Raw genomic sequence first — 12,725 nt, 5'->3', positions numbered from 1 at the left:
TAATCCCAGCATGGGGGAGGCTGAGACAGGAGGATCACTGTGAGTTGAAGCTGTATAGCAAATTCAAGCTGCATAGCGAGACCCTGCACCAAATAAATAAATAAATGATTTTTTAATTGAAAAAGAAAATAGACAGTAAAAGTATGTTGAATTTATACAGCAGTGATTAAGAAACACACAGGGACGTCTGTGAGCAAATAGAAGATGTGGCGCCGTTTGCACAGAGTAAGTGAGCTCCTGTAAATTCCAAGCCTAATTGCGGCGGGGCATTTTAGGAGATCGTGTTTGGGGTTTGGTTTCCTGCTGCATCCTGTCTGTTCCACAGAAAGCATCTTTTAGGAAGTCACATTGGCTCACACGTAATTTGTATATGAGCTAATGGCATCCATCAGATCTAGAGCTGGTATGCTCTGCCGGTGACTGTCTTGAGCCTCGTACTGGTTTGCATCCCTGAGCACCAGCAGCGGTCCATGGAGGACATGAGCATGTTTGGATGCAGCAGTGGGGGGCCGTGTGCTCTCCACACAATGGCTCTGCCCCAGGGTCCTCCTCCTCACCAACGAGGCCACGCATTCTACTTCAAAGAGGTTTGTAATACTCTAAGAAACAAGCTGAAACAATGGCCTGGACTGGTGCTCCCCAGCTTTTCACCACCCCTGTCTATTAATGACAGTGTTTCCTTTTGCCTCTTTTCCACAACTCCCAGCCTTGATGGATCCACACACCAGCATCTATCAAACCACTTTCTCTTAAAGTAAAACTGTGCTGATTGTAGCTTCTCTACCCAGGAAAGTCCGTGTGCCTCTCGAATGCAGGTATTTCATCAGCATTGCTGTAATCTTCTGTAGGGTCTGGTTAGTGCTTTCTCATCTTCCATCTGTGATTTTGTAGTACAGCAGATTTTTAAAACTTTCCTAGTGAGATATAGAAAACCCCAGGACATGTTCTGCCTTATTCTACAATGTGCTTCAACCTGGTGATGAGGAGCCGCAATGGTGGCATCCACTGGGAGTCCTGTGAATGCAGTCTTCTCTGACTGTCCCTACTCATTGGCATGGGAAGCCCCCTACCAGAGGCCATCATGTCAGCTACAAGTCTCTCCTTTCCTCAGCCCATCTCTGCTCTGCTCAGGTGCCCAAGCACAGTATGACTTCCTTATTCTCCTTCTCTGCCCACCCAGGGATGCTACCTGTTACATGTTTCCTTCCTGTACCAACCTTTTTTTTTTTTTTTTTTTTTTTTTTTTTTTTTGGTGGAAGTGGGGATTGAACTCAGGCCCTTGCACTCACCAGAGAAGCACTTATTCCACTGAGCCGTCTCCCCAGCCCCATCCTTCCTGTACCAACTTTAATCTTGCAAACATTTATGTCACAATGTCTTCCTCAACAGGTCATTCAGAAATCAGACAAGTGGTGTCTCAATTAGTCTTCTCTCATTGCTGGGACAAATACCCGACACCCAAAATGAAGGAAAGAAAGCCTTATTTAGCTCATAGTTATTGGAGATTTCAGTCCATACTCAGCTGGATCTGAGGCAGAGTGGCACAAGGAAGAGGGTGGCAGTTTGTGGTGGTGGAAGGCAGCAAAACAGCAAGAGCAAAAGGGAGGAGCAACAATGGCTACAGAGAGCAAATCTGTCTCCCTTAAGTTGCATCCTGGCTATCAGCCCCGGGCTGGGTTAGCACTCACACCTGCAATCCCAGCCTTGGATCATGAACTAATCACAAACTGTGGAACTGCACCTCAATGACTGCATGAAGCATTAGGGGGACAAATCCACACAAACCATCGTAGGTAGGTAGACTGCACTTTCCAGTCAGAAAAAAATAGTTCTATTTTGTGTCTAAGATGTTTGATATTCAGACAGATAGTGACATTAGGCTTAACAGCCTCTGTTACAGGGTAATAATATCATTAAGCTTTTCTTCTGAATGTTTAACAACTAAAGTTTGCAGACCAAAGAGTAGAGAAAAAGAGAGGCTACAGGATAACCAATATTTTGGTACTAGCATTTCAAGGTCAGTGAGGACTCAAGACATAAGACAACCTGTGCTGTGACATCTGGTAACTCAGTGGTGTCCCAAATTTTCCGATCAAGGAGATTATGGGGCCAGACAGGAAAGTTATCAGTGATGTAGAGTGTGCCTAAGGAGAGTAACATGAAGAGAAAACATTCTCTCATGTTTTCACACAGAGCAAACTGGTCAAGCAATGGCCGTGACTCATCCACATGGCTGACACTGACAGAAGATCTACAAGATGCTACACATCTTGGGTAAATCCTAAGGGGATTTGACTGACCTTGTTACATAACAAAAGTTACATTTTTAGTTGTATAGGTCTTGTTTTATCTTGGTCTTAACCATCCAGCAGAAAAGTATAAACAAGAGGTATTAAAATTAAAGCCACATTAATATGCTGAGCTCTAAAAGGCTCAAGTTAACAACTTCTGACAATTGCTGGTTGTATTGATAACTCACTAGAACTTATGTTGGGTTAGTTTGCTGAATTCAAGATCCTACAATCTTTGGTCTGCCATCAAATATCAGAAGGTCCTTTAAAGACTTCTTCAAATACAGCAAATACAGCTTCTCTAACTACAGGGGAACATCCATCTCTGAAAAAACAAAACAAAAAACAGAGGATTATAAATAAAGGACTGATTATATATATATATATATATATATATATATATATATATCAGGATAGATACACAGCTGTTTTCTCTTCATTGATTGAGGAGAAAGGTTTGCACTAATATTGTTTTAGACAGGATACCATGTCCACATCTTGTCCTCTGAATAACTACTACAAAGACAACAATATGCAATGTTTCAATTATTGTAAGTGTCCTACTTACCTGCTTTGAAAATGCTTCATTGCTACTTTTTCTCATTAAAATAAATAAAAAGTAAAATAAAGATTAAAGAAAAGAAAAACTGCACCCAGTACAGGCTGAACAATCAAGAGACATGGTTAAGAGAGTTGGTTTGTGAAGGCTGCAAGAACTTGCGGGAATGTCAAGTCCCACAGAGGACAGTGACTATAGGAAGCAGTTGTCATAACTGGTGCTGGGGGAAATGAGAGGAGAGAGAAGGGGTCATGATGAAAGGGTGGGGAGTACATAGGCCCAGTGCCTGGGAAGGACATGGCACACACTGCTGAACATGATGGGGTCAGCCCCAAAGTCTGATGGGTGCCACCAGGCAGTCCTAGACACCGCCTGCGCATAGAGGGTGCTGGGGCAGAGCTGGTTGTGACTGCTCAGAAGACTTTCCCTCATTCCACTTGTCTGAATCCAGAAAAGAAAAAATAGACAGTGCTATGCTGACTGAGGGCCTGGCAGAGACCTGGAAAGGAAGAATCCATGCGGACCATTTGGGCACGTATGCATTCAACATCCAGCGCGATTAACCAGCCCATGGGCACATTTTCCAAATCACTTGTAAATCTTACTCTGGCAGGTGGATGACATTGGACGGGCAAGCTTGGAAAACGAAGCCCTTGGATAAGCACTTCCTGTGAGGAGGCGAATGCACTTTTAGTCCTGGATGGAGACTTTGTGCCTTGGTTTCTAGGAAGTCCAGAGCCAGCTTAGTGCACAGCACCTCCAATTTGGTCTTCATTGATCATTCTTGTGATTTGTGTTTATGTAACTGCCTCAGATATGAGGATGGGAGTCTATGTGAGTTATAAGCAGGTGAGGTAAAATGAACTGAGCTCAGTATCTTAACAATATGTTTGACAGTGAAAACAGGAGAAACCTAAAAAAGGTCCACTCTCTTTGCTGGCTATCTACAGTAGCTCTTGTGCGCATTCTGTGTTTGTGAAAATATTAGCTCTTTCACAAACAAAAAGCCCTTCCTTTGGCCTTCCCTGTCCCATCACAAGGCTAAGCATAAATCCTTCAACCAAGAAGCTTTCCTGGACTAATGGATGGCTGTGGCCTTGAGGGGATAATTTAGATCCAAGCCATAGCAAAGATACTATTTCACACGGATGAGAGATGTGGTATCCATGGCAACCAAACATTGTACCAAATAGTCTATATATGATTTGACAATGGAGTCCTGATGTCAGCAGTTCCACATCCACGTGGCTTTTCCCCTTCCTTTCTATCTCTCTGGAATTAGAAAATCTTGTAGACAAATTTTTTCCTTTGTTTATTTGTTTCCCATCCTTTCTTTTCCTTTCTTTATCCCTTTCCCTCTTTCTTCTCCTCCACTCTTTTCTCTTCTTATACTTCTTTCTAATCACAGGAAAGGATTAATAATCCTCTATATTAATTCTAGATTGTTATTTGAAGTTGGAAACTTAAATTATGAAAATACAGCCCTTTGAAAGACACTTTCTTTTTTTTTGACTATTACAAAAGTTTATTTAACAAAAATTTAATATATGAAAATGTGTATGACCCAAGCTTCAGTCAGTGAAAGTAGCACTTGGAGGAGGGGCATGAATTTTTCTGCTGAGCAGTCATTATTTAAACTCATTCCAAGGCTTCCAACATGATACTATTTCCTCCTATTATCACCATTCCAATGTTGTTCTGTTGCCCACTAGTTGCCATCTCCACACGTTCATCTATCATAAGATTCATGAAGGGATCAAATCCTCGCAATATTCCTTGGACATGTCTGCCACCATTCAATTTCAATGATAACTTCTTGTCCATAAATTTTTTCAGCTCGGGAGGGTGAGCTTTGCTCATCTTGTCTAGTTGACGGGCTCAGGGAGCCTTTGAAAGCAGAAAGACACTTTCTAACATCTATCCCTAGGACTACAGAGAAGCAGGAGACAAATGAGAGTCCCAACAAATCACCCAGAGGTGGAGCAAGAGGAAAAGGTAACCTTATGCACCAGCAATCACACAAGAGATTCACATCTTGAGAGCCTGAATAGGATCTTACTCTTATTTTTATACTATTTCTATTTTATAGGGAAACTTTGCTTGGTGAGCTGTTGTCAGCTGCAGAAGCAGAAGTGAGACAGCTGTTGAGGGGGTGAAGAGTGGTCAAGGTGGAGCAGGGAACTGTGGCGGAGCCCTCCAAGCCTGTTGCACTCTGCTGACTAAATTAGAGCTGTACCTGTACATAGCTGTGATCACAGCCATCGATTTCCCCTGGGAGCTTAGCTACACAGCTGACCAACAGCTGTCCAATTCCACCCCAGCAGGTAGTTTCCTCTCTCAATAGTAGATTTAACACCATGATCGGCCCATTTAAAACAAAAACACTCTATACAAAAGTGAAAAATTAGTAACTTGATTGGGAAAAAAAGTAGCAAAATACTACAAGATGAATTCTCAGGGAAAAAAAAAAAACCTAGAAACTAGAGAACTCACATGTATAGAGAAGCAGTCTTACAGATCCAGGAAAACTCGTCAAAGTTTGGGAAATTGTGGAGTTACTTTACTGCCTTACAAAGCTCACAGGTTTAGGAGCCAAATCTTAGGGGCAATGAAAGTATGTGACAAGAAACCCCAGGGCTGCATGATCAATGTAAGGTGACACAGAAGATACATTCCAAACATACACACCCTGAAGCTAGAAGCAAAATTGCCAGTTTAGGATATCTGTGATAGAAGGAGTTACATTTTAGAATATTTGATGAAAGCTATAATTTCAGTGAGACCTTTTGCAATCTTGAGACCCAAACTTTTGCAACATGCATCACTACAGAGGGTTAGAAAGTCAGTCTACAGTTGTCCAGCGAGGACAGGGCCCCAGCCACAAAGAAATGCATGCATTTTTTTTTTAAATGAGAAAAGTGTGGATAAGTTAATATTTGAAGAACTGACACAATAAAATATAAAGATAAATTCTATAAATTTTATGTAATATAGACATTCAGTTAAGTCTGCTAAAAAATGCAAGAAAACACAGCACTTAACAAATATGCACAATTAATGGGGAAAAAAGAAATGTGAGATTAGAAACATTGCTAACAGGGACTGATGAGATGGCTCAGTAGAATAAGTGCTTTCCTGGCAAGCACAAGGGCCTGAGTTCAATTCCTGGTTCTGCAAAAGAAAAAAAAAAAAAAAGAAAAAAGAAACATTGATAACAGAAGATATTAAAAATATGTTCTACCTACTTAAAATATCAGTAAGAAACAAAAAACCTGCAAAAATGAGCAATATTTATGGAAAGGGAACAAAAGTAGAAATTGAAGAAATACCAAATGAAACAGTTAAAATTTTAAAAGTAAATAGAAATGTTCAAGAGCAAACTTGGCAGAGACAAATAGTAAACTGAAGGCTGAATATGAGGAAATGAAATAGGATGCTGCGTAGATAGAGACATGGGAGTGAAGCAGAGGTTCAGAGAAATGGACAAAATCTAATGCACAACTAATGAAAGTTCTAGAAAGAGAGAACACACAACAAATATCTACATCTGTGGAAAAAAGCTTTTTTAAAGCTGAAAATTCATAAATCTGATGCAGGAATCTTAATATATAGCAGAATAAAAATAATTTCTTATATACCAGCCTAATTCTATAGGAAAGAAAAAAAAGATATATTAAGACTAGATTGAGATATTAATAGTTGCAATCAAAATAACAAAAATAAAGTTCCCATTTTCCACTTAAAAGAGGAGGAAAGAAAGAATCAAAGAAACTAGATTGAACTAACAGCACACAACAGTATCAGACACACATATATACAAATACAACAATGATTACAATGTGCATGAATAGTCTGTATGCTGCAAGTATAAAACAGATAAAATTATCAAGCCACATATATATATATCTGATCTATAAGATTTTTATATCCAGGATACAAAAACATAGAAAAATCAAAATAAAATGATAGGAAATTATACCAGAAAATTATAAGCAGAATAAAGCTAGATCTGCCATGTACAAGACTCAGTAGATTACAAAGAATAAAAATATTTCTAGATATAAATGGAGTTCTTACATATGCAGAAGTTCAATTCATCAGGGAAATTTAACATTTCCAAACATTTAAACAAGAAATACATCCTTGAATCAAGCCAACATTACACTCAAAAGGGGAAACAGAGGAATTCAGCTTAATGATGGTGATTTTTGTAGATATACATCATTATTATTTATTTATATTAACCATAATTTAAAGGCATTTTGAATGCTTTTTAAAATGTCAACCACTTTTAGAAAGTTGAATTGAATAGGAATTTTCAATTTCCCTCAAATAAAAATAATATAATCCTTTTAAAAATATGGATTTTTTTAAAAAATTGAGCATACACTAGTTTTTGAAGCAAGCTTCAAAAATAATTAAAACTTGATAATTTACTGTGGTAGATTGATTGCAGTATAATACAGAATCTTTAACCTTCGCTGCACCCTCTGACACGCCTCTCAATAAAGAGGCAAATTCTACCCACACCCTGCCCCATAAACCAGGCCAGTGTTGTGCCCTGTCTACTCTCTGGCATACTGCCACCACCAGGCCATTGCTGGCTCAGCCTCTTGCAGATGGCTGGTGCTGAGTCACCCTAGGGAAAGGGCCAGCCCGGTCACCCAGGGAACCCGAGGATGCCCCAAAGACCTGCTAGACTTCTCCACTTACCTACTGATTCACTGAAGCAGGAATTAGTCAGAAAATGTCCTGGTGTTCAGCTTAGAACAGGAGGAGGCCTTCACGTTCTTGAATTTACAAGTGCATCTGTTCTAACCACACTTCCTTGATGTCCTGGCATGACCCTGAGGGATCTGACCCTGCGTTTACTACACTTAGCATCCTGCCATCAGCTTAATGTAATGGGTTAACTCACATTTTAGGCTATAAATATAAATCTTGTGCTTTCTGTTGTAAATGCATACCCACTCATTGTTTTAGATTGTTTAGTAAATAGTGGCTGTTACCTGTAGTTTGCTAGATAAAGCTCACCAATCCCTTTCAAAACAAAGTTAGATTACAGAGATGACTCTTAAAGGAAACTAAAAGAGTTTTAACTCCTTGTAACCTCCGGGCTTATGCAAGGCTGTCTGCAGGTACTCAGGTACAAATTAACCAGGAACTGAAACAAAAGCCTCAGGAACTCTAGCTTGAGTAGTGGTCACAATGATTCTAAAAGCATTATTGAGTAGTGGTCACAATGACTCTAAAAGCATTAATCTGCATCAGACAATAAATTTGTTTATCAAACTCAGTGTGGTTCCAGGGTTTAAAACCCCTCCCTGCTTCCTGAGTAGGCCGCCTTTGGTCCTCTCCTGCATGAGAGCAGATCGGGGGTCCTGAGCTCAATAATAAATGGCTTTCTAAATTCCAACCTGGCTGATCTGGTTCCTATTCTGAGTGAACCATAACACTTAAAAGACATGTTCCCAGCCTAATCACACTTCTTTAGCATTCGGCATGAGCCTAAGAGATCTGCTCCAGCACGAATGAGCCCAGGGAGCATGTGTTCTCACTGCCTCAGGGTAATCAAAGGCAACTCTATGGCCAGGACAATGTCGTTAGTGTTGTGGCTTTGATGTCCACTGGGCTTTGGCAGCTATACTGGTTCTTTCTATGCTCATACAAATTCAAAAACTCTCCCTCCCAATGTGAGGGCAGAGACTCACAGTTGATTGGAAAGAAGCCCTATTAGTTACCATCCCTGACTACGCTTGAATGTCTAGGAAAAGAAGAAAGTCCTTGGCACTGTACACAGAGAACTCTTCCACATAGAAATATAGAGATGAGACAAAAGGTAAGGTCCCGCGGGAGTGAGGAGCAATAAGCAGCCCGAGGAGAGCTGTCTCCTTGTAAATTCCAGCAAGCTGGGACTGAAGGCTGCTGCAGCTTCTCCTGCTGGCGCCCTGCTTAGTGTCTCCTCCCTTGCTTGCGATGTTAATGGTAGCATTGTGTAAACTTATTGTTAGGTAAATACCTGAAGTCAATAGAGAGCAGTTTGTGTTCACCAAAGTAATTATGCACATTCCTCAGCTTGCCTTTAGCCCTCAATAAATGTGAGATGCTTCTGAGGCTCTGGGCTCACTTAGAGAGAGACTAATCTCAGTGAGACCTCAGAAGCTATATTCATGAGGTCTTCTTGTGTTTCTTTCAGCACTGACTCCTGACATCCAACACTTGCAAGTGGACTTTAATCCCAAATCGGAAACAGATGGTGGTGGCTTTGAATCACACTTGCTCTGGAATCTCCTCTTTAGCCCACTCCGGAGTTTGCTTTCCCTTTCCAGAATCTCACTCTTTCTTTCTGTGTCTGTATGTCCAGCTCATTTCCTTAGGATGCAATAGCCTCGTCCTGTACAGCTGAGATCAACGCGTGGTGACACAGCAAGCTAAGCTCACGCTTGTTATGAAGTACTGATTTTAATGAGGTTTATCGCACAGTTCCATTTCAGCACAATATGGCTATGTGTATTAAAGACCCTCAGATCAAAATAAAAATAAGGGGGCCAGCCAAATAGTTCAGCAGATTAAAGCACCTGCTGAGGCAGACACAGGGGCTGGGGTTCGATTCCCAGGCCTGCCATGCCAGTCACACCCCTGGGGCATGCTGAGACAGCAATTGAGACTGGGTCTGGTGGTACGTGCCTGTAATCCCTGCTCTCGCGAGGCTGTAAACAGGCTTATCACTAGGAGTCAGATCTAGTAATGAGACCCTGAACATCCTGTAGAACCTTCCCTAAAATATATACTTAAAAAAAAAGAAAGAAAGAAAATAAGGGCCTGGGGAGATAGTTCAGTAGAATAAGTGCTTACCTGGCAAGCGCAGGAGTCTGAGTTCAATACCCGGTACCTAAATAAATAAATAATTTCAACAAATAATAAAGGTCACATTAATTTCTGAATGTAGGAATTTTTAATACACTATTCAAGAAGAAGCAAATCAAATGCAAGTTATAATACAAATTACAAAACTTTTAGGCATGAGAAATATAATAGTTAATACTATAGTCTAAAAGTACAGAGTATAAAAAGGATAAAAAGAATAAAAGTGACAAATAAATGTCCAATTTGAAACCAAGAAAAATCACCAAAGAGTGATACAAAAAAGGTAAAAAAAAAAAAAAAAGGAAAAATAATTCTAGATCATCTTTACTGCATAAAAACAAAAAGAGGGATATAAATAAAGGACTGGATTGTTGTGAAAAAATATATATGTATACACAAGATAGGGTAGATATACAGCTTCTTTCTCTTGGTTCATTGAGAAAAAAGTTTGTACTAATATTGTTTAGACAAGATATCATGGCTGCATCTTGTCCTCTGAATAACTACCATGAAGACAACAACATGCAATGGATTAATCATTGTAGCTGTCTTAACCTGTTTTGAAACTGTTTCCTTGCTATTTTATCTTTTTTCCTCATTAAAATGAATTAGAAAAGAAAAAAATAACTTTACTGCATAAAATGAACATATACTAGATCCAACAAAGCAAAAAATAGGTTGCATGAAAACTATCATAGGACCAGGGAGATGGCTCAGTGGAATAAGCGCTTCCCAGGCAAGCACAAGGGCCTGAGTTCAATCCCCGGTTCCGCAAAAAAAAAAAAGAAAAGAAAAGAAAAGAAAACTATCAGAAATTCTTTGCTCAAAATTGGTCAAGCAATGGCCGTGACTCATCCACATGGCTGACACTGCAAAGGATCTACAAAGTGCAGTACAGAGTTACAGGATAAATCCTGAGGGGACTTGACTGACCTTATCAGATACAAAAATTACATTTCTTGTTATATAGGTCTTGCTTTATCTTGGTCTTAACCATCCAGCAGAAAAGTGTAGAAATGAGATATAAAAAGTAAAGCCATATTAATATGCTGAGCTGTGAAAGGCTCAAGTCAACAACTTCTGACATTGCCAGTCCTACAGGTAACCCACTACTATTATGAACTACTGTACTATATTGAAGTATTTTGCTGAATTCACGCGCCTACAATATTTAAATGACAGTGGAACACCCATCTCTGACAAAACTAAACAAAAAAGGGAATACAAATGAAGGACCATTTTGTGTCTGTATATTCAAAATAGCTAGGAAAGATATACAGCTACATTCTCTTAATTCAGTGAATAAAAAGATTTGTGCTAGTAGTGTTTGTGGACAGCATATCCTGTCTGCATCTTATACTATGAATAACCACTAAAAAGACAACAGTAAGCAATGTATTTATTATTGAAACTGTCCTACTAATCAGTTTTGAAACTGGCTCATTACTATTTGTTTCTTAATAAAATTGTTTTAAAAAACAATTATAAATAATAAAATTATGAAGTTAAAAAAAAATCTCTGCTCAGTGAAAGTTAGACGTCTAAAGATTCTTCCAGAGCTAGCTTCTCTATAAAATCCCGTTAGCAAACAATACCGCTGGTCCCTTTGGAAAGGGTCCTCGCCCTGAGTACATGATTGTACTGACTGTACTGGGTTTCCGATGCGGTTTTCCTCCCCGCACCCCCCACCCCATCCCCAGCTGATACTCGGCCACCCAGGCATCTTTTCACCCCGAATCCCAGGGTAGGTGGAGCCAGAATCCACCTGAGCCCCAGGCCATCTTTGTCCTGTTCTGCATCACTGATCTCCACAGCGGGCTGAGGCAGGCTCCTGCCCCCTGCGCATCTCCAGGGCAGTGGTCCCTGTAGGCGGGATGAATGCGAGGCATGAAGTCTGCTCTAGCAAATGTTCCTAAATGAGTTTTTAAAATGAAACAGTCAGGGCCAGCCAAATAGTTCAGCTGATTAAAGCACCTGTTTAGGCAGATCTAGCAACCCAGGTTCGATTCCGACCTGCTGTGCTAGCCCCTCCTCCCGGGCAAGCTGAGAGGGCAATTGAGACGGTGTTGGAGGCCATTAACCGGTATCCATTCTATTCCCCTGCTGAGTCAAGTTTATGGCCCTTCTCACCTTGCCCATTCCCTGTGGATCTTGTGCTATGCCCTCGGGGTTGCACCCTCCCCGTTGCCTAGATACCTGCTGACCCCAAGAGCCGAGACTTACTCATTCCATCACCCCCTATATATACCCAGAACCTCCCCTAAATAAACGAGGCTTGATCAGAATCTTTGTCTTGCCTCCATTTCTTGTGTCTCCTGTCCTTTGTCCCCTCTTCAATTCCCCGCTCCTCCCCCAGGTGACCTTCGTTGACTGACCCGCTGGTTCAGGACAACTGGGCGTGGTGGTGCAAGCCTGTAATCCCAGCGCTTAGGAGGCTGAACACAGGCGGATCACTACAAGTCCAATCTTGACTAGTGAGGCCCTGTAGATCCTGTACTAAAATACAATAAATAAATAAATAAATAAATAAATAAATAAACAAAAATAAAACAATCAAAACCATTCTTAAATTTCTGAGCAGTCTGATCAAGGAAAATAAGAGAAGAGAAACACATAAACATTGTATTTATGGCAATAAAAAGGCAGATATAAATTTAAACAGCAAATGCATGAAAACACAAGAGGATATTTTGGAAATTTTCATGTGCATATACCTAAAATAGATAAATTTCCAGAAATATATTACTTTACTGATAAATCTGTAATTGAGAAAAAATATACTGTAATTTAAAAATAGGCATAGAGGGGCTGGTGGGATGGCTCAGTGGTCTAAAGCACCTACTTAGAACAAGCTAAGATAAGCAAAGCACAGGGATCGCGGTTCGATCCCCCAGCAACACATGCCAGCCAGGCCCGCCCCCTGGTGGGCTGAGCTGGCCACACACACACACACACACAAAATAAATAAATAAATAAAATTTTTAAAAATAAAAATAAAAATAGGCATA

General features: G+C 40.3%; 1 pseudogene; it reads right to left on the bottom strand.

Annotated features, from left to right (window-relative positions):
* Nucleotides 1-4,488: 4,488 nt before the first annotated feature.
* Nucleotides 4,489-4,728, bottom strand: LOC111815309 (annotated as a pseudogene).
* Between the last annotated feature and the right edge of the window lie 7,997 nt (nucleotides 4,729-12,725).

This window comes from Octodon degus, unplaced genomic scaffold (genome assembly GCF_000260255.1).
Source record: "Octodon degus isolate 3935 unplaced genomic scaffold, OctDeg1.0 scaffold00014, whole genome shotgun sequence".
NCBI classification, from domain to species: Eukaryota; Metazoa; Chordata; class Mammalia; order Rodentia; family Octodontidae; genus Octodon; species Octodon degus.
Note: the sequence above shows the minus strand (reverse complement) of the source record. Positions and strands in the feature narration are given on the sequence as shown.